Genomic DNA, 5,563 nt, shown 5'->3' with positions numbered 1-5,563 from the left:
CCCCCCCCCCCCCCCCGACCCAAAAAAAACTAGGGGGTCAATTGACCCTTTAGGGCCCTCAGGTCCGCCCCTGAAACCAACAATAATAAAATTAAATGTTATTGTGGGAAAATCTATTGGCAATAAAATAATTATTTTTCAAAAATATTTAAAATTATTGAAAGAGTTTTAACACCGATGATAGTTTAAAAACTGCCTTAATAGATTTATCGACGAAATTTGTCTATAACTAAAGTAATAAAAATATAAAATTTAATACTAACAACGATTTTTACTTTTTTTTCAAGAACAAAATAACACGTTAGAAAATAGCTTTTAGATAAAGTAAGAATATAAATAAAAAAAATATCTCAAGTTACATATGTCATTAACAACTTTTTGGAAAACTAGAATTTTCTAAGAAGGAATCATGACATCAATAGCTTCTCCGTCAACGATGTTGTTAGTCGTTGGCATTGGTTCGATGGTCTATTCGTTGATAAATTTGTTATATTGATTGTAATTGTAAACAACAGTACTATTGATGCTCATCAATGAGATCTCTGTTTGTAATGATTTGCTTAGAATTATCGATACTAAATATTGATGATCAATGAATTTCAATCGCTGATCATTTGTTCCACAAAATTAATTTTATTATTATTCTCTAAACAAGATTCCCTATAAAATTGCGCCTAAAGCCCCAAATTACGCGAGCCTGTTTTTCTATGCCATTCCAAGTTGCAACTAAATGAAATTTGGGATAATTGCAGTTCGGATCCCAAATCTTTCATTTTTTGGGGGGAGGATGGGAGGGGGGGGGGGGGAAATTTTTATAAAAAATTTTCTTTTTTTTTCCCCCCACCACATTTGGAAAGATCAATATTAGGTGCAAGTTTGGCATTATAAAATTACATCCAAGTATATCTAGAAATAAATACATTGTTTATTTTAAAAGTAACTTCAATTTTACTCTCAAAATAATTAACTTTTTAATATATAAAAAAATATTTTCTAAAATAAAAAATTACTTAAGAGTAATTGTGACGCGTAAAAGCTCAACAAACGTACTCTTGAAGTACTCATATTGGATACCAACTAGGGAAAAATATAAAAAAGTTGATTCTCAAAAAGTTAATTTTCACTTAAAAGGATTCTCACGGAAGTTTCACTATCTTATTACAAGAATCCAATGCTAATGTTAACACAGGAATATTATGCCATGTTTGATAGTCTTGATTTTTCATGAAAATTGGAAAATGTTTTCCATTTCCATTCAATTTGTGTTGTTTGATTGCTAAAAATTTTCATGAAATTTGTTTTCCAACTTCTCTCTACACATGTGCGAATTCCATGGTTTTGTGGAAAATCAATTCTCACCATTTATATTGGATTTTTTATTGCTTTTGCTGTCAAATTGCTGACTATACCCCTACATACATGGTAGCCGAAACGACGGATTCCCCTACTACATTACAATACCTTGCTCCTTATATAGGAGCAGTTTTGACTGAATATTTTATGTACCATAAACAACATACAACCACTTTTTTTTTTTAAATATATTTTGGCAACTGGAACAAATTCTATCCCCAATTGTAACAAATTTTGTCCCTGCAGTTGACAAGTTTCATGAAAAATAAAGTCAAACGAACACCAAATATAAAAAATTTCAACAATTTTCAGGTGGAAAAGTATACCAATCAAACACATTTAATTACCAATTCCCAATAAAACAAGTTTTAGGCAATTCAATTCGTTTTCTTTCCACCCAAATTTCATCTTTACAATCAAACGGATCCTTATGGCAAATAAAAGAGGGTGTATGCCACATTAAACATGAGAGATAAAATAGACGGAAAAGGGATGTAGAAATAAAAGAAAGACTCATATCATTGAAGTTATTAACCATAAGGCTTGGATTTGAGTTTCGACTCTAGGGTCACAATTGCTTCATGTCAATTGGTCATGTCGATTGGCCAGCACCGTTCACCATGACCACATACTCGAATAGAAGATTTTTTTAGGAGATTTGGTTTAGGATTATGTCATTTTTACACTCATTTATTTACATTCTTATTGACGTTTGTATTATCGTCAACGAATAATTGGACAAAAATTTATTTTTTTAAAATATCCAATTGGATAATACCATTGACAAAGTGCAAACAATAATGTACCTCAAGCATGATTGTTTTTTTTTTACCTATATATATTTACTTGTGCTGAATGGAAAAGCACGTCCCTTCATTTAAAATTCGTGCCTATTTAGTCCTTATCATTTTTTCCATCAAAATGCATTCCTCAATGGTGATTTGACATTACTTTAACCATTCATTTTTCAATAAAATAATATTACACGCAAATTGAATTTTTTTTTAATTTTTTAACCATACTTTTTCCATCAATACACTATTTAAAAATACATTTTTTTGACAACAAGGGCGATTATTCATTCAATCCATTAGTGGCCCAAAAGGTGTATCCCTAGATTATGATCAAATTACATCATTTATTGTTTCTATTGATGGTAAAAAATTACGTGGCACTTTTTGATCAACTAATAAGAATTTATGAGGGAAACTTATGATTTCTTAAAATAAACTAGATCGAAGTATACTAAGTACGAGCTAAATGCATAATTTTTATGTGAACTCTCTCATAGTTGTCTATTTATAAGAGGGAAATGGCCCTTTTATAGGAAGAGTTTTTTCCCAAACCGCAACAATCACTTCATGCTAGAATATTTTTCTTTAAGTGAGTGCTCTTCAAGGCGGTGAGCCGGTGAGGTCGCTGTTATTGGTGAAAATGGGCGGCATTTGTAGTTCAATGATGATTCAAGGGATAATCTTCGACCTTAGACTATCTTTTCAACGGCTACGATTAGTCTTTAGAGATGATGCTAAGAATGAACGAAATAGGTGCAACCTTGCTCCCTGTCCCGACTTGGGGACAAGGGCGCCACACGTCTTCAACCCTGTCCCCAAGTCGGGACAGAGGCTTTATTCAAATAGGTGGCATGCCATGGTACCAATATTGGGCATATTGAGGCCTAACAACTCTAAGCCCCTGTTTGGTGACAATTGTTTTTGAAAAAGTCATTGTTTTGAATAGTGATTTTTTTGAGAATAATTTTGAATTTACGTGTAGAATAATTTATCGTATGAACGTGTGATTGAAAATGAGTGTAAAAAAAAAAAGAGTTTTGAAATAATGGAAGATAAACAACGGTTAAGTTCAGTTTAAAAATAAAAAGGAACAAATTTTGAACTTAGAGAACGTTCAATTGCGAGCATAAAATTTGCATGGATGAAAATTGTTAATTAAATGTGTTTAGTTGATTTAGTTTTCAATATAGAAAATATTATAATTGTCCATTTTTTATTATTAGTTAGATAAGAGAGAGTTGATAGTTTAGAAAGAAAGAGAGTGAATTATCTGAAAAATAAAAATGGTTACTTCCTAAAGAAAATGTTTTTCCTTTGTTTTGAGGAAAATGTAATCACATGATCAAAAGTTGGAAAATATTTTTCATGGAAAAAATTGTCAATCAAACACTCGAAAGTAAGAATTTAAATGAAAAAAAATAATATTTCCATAAAAAATAAAGTCAATTAAAAGCACTGTTATTCTAATATTTTAGAAAAATATATAGTATATTTCAATTCCAACTTAAACATTTTACATTTTTTTTTGATGGGTAAGAACGAGCATGCAAAGTTGAACCTTTTTAATTAGCTACTCATAATTTGGGTATTGAATCCTTAAATTAGTCCAATCGACTAAAGTTTAAGAAAAAGTTAGTAATGTTAACAGAATCCAGCAACAGAAGCAATTAGTGTGATATTATAATCAAAATTATTCAAAAGCAAAGCCACACCCATTGAACGAAAATGAAAGCAAACACAAAGCTACTTTATAACATTTTCTCATTTAGCCCCCGTTTGACCCCTATTCTCATCTCATTCTCATTCTCGTTCTCACTCTCATTCTTTCTCTTATTTTCAACCACATAATCTTTTATAAAATAATATTACACACAAATTAAAAAAATTTCATTTTTTTCAACCACACATTTTTCAAAAAAACACTATTCCATCCATTAAAATTAACTAAGAATGAGGGTCAAACGGGGGCTTAATAAATAATTGAGAAAATCTAAGAGCATTAATGTAACCCACTAAATGATTTTAAGGTCACATTCGAAAAGTATAACATGTGTTTGGAATAAACACTCAATCAACCATATCGTCGAGCACATGAAGATAACACGAATCTGATAATTATAATATAGGTGTAATTAGTTCTCAATTCGAGAACAAAATTTGCTTATCACTCTATCTAAAATTTTACTATAAGAAAGAAGATGATGAAAACACATATTTTATAAACTCATCTCTTTCTTTATTTTTCACTATTCATTGTAATAGAGTCTCACTTTAGTATCCTTTATATAGAAAGTATAATATATTAAGACGACGTAATACATGTGTGAACTACAAAATACCCTTATAAGATTAAAATTTCATAATTGATGGAAAAGATGATGAATATTATTAAGGTGGGATGGCCATTACAAATAGTTCGTGAATTCGTGTCTTTTTTTTTTTTTTAGGTACTCATCCTAAATGAAGTTTACCTCAATATCCTTTATATAGGGAAAATAAAATATATTAATTTGACCTAACACATAGACGAATACACAATATACCCTTGTAACATTAAAATTTCGATATCGATGGAAAAGGTAAACAATTAAGTTGGAATGATGATTAAAAATAGTTTCTCAATTCGTGTCTTTCCTTTTCCCTACTCATCATAATAAAGGCTCGTCTTACTGTCCTTTATATATATATATATATACAGAGTCGACCCTGAGATTTTTAATGCCCTATGCGAAATTATAAAATGGTGTCCCTTCAAATAACTAAAACATATATTAAAAAAAATCAATAATATTATTTCATTGCAAAAAAAATAAAAATAAATAAATAAATAAATAAATAAATAAATATATATATATATATATATATATTCAATATTTTCTAGAAAGTCTTGGTCAATAGATATCAAAGTTAATCGATTCAATCGTTCTTGTAATATAGTTGATCGCAAATAAGATTTTAATAACTTCAATTTTAAAAAACTTCTTTGAGCAGAAGCAACAGTAACAGGAATTATCAATAATTTTCTATAAGCAATATATGTATTCAGAAAGCAATCCACTCTTTTTAAATAAGTCAATATATCAAAAGCCGTCTTTATTTCTTTTGGTAAAAGATTTCGCAAAATTAACTCTTAAAATATATTTTAGCTATCAAGATTGCAAAAATTTACATGTCTTAAAACAATATCAAAGTAGAAATCCAATTTATTTATTTATTTATTTTTATTTTTATTATTATTATTATTATTATTATTATTATTATTATTTACATATGAATTGATCAAACCTTTGTTCAAGTGATCCAATTGCTTGATTTACTATATAAAAGAAATAATTGGTTCTAAAAGTGATTTTGCATCATCTACAGTAGCATCTTCATCTACTATATAAAAATAATAATTGGTTTCTCTCTTCTTT

This window comes from Olea europaea, chromosome 7, assembly GCF_002742605.1.
Source record: "Olea europaea var. sylvestris chromosome 7, O_europaea_v1, whole genome shotgun sequence".
NCBI classification, from domain to species: domain Eukaryota; kingdom Viridiplantae; phylum Streptophyta; class Magnoliopsida; order Lamiales; family Oleaceae; genus Olea; species Olea europaea.
Note: the sequence above shows the minus strand (reverse complement) of the source record.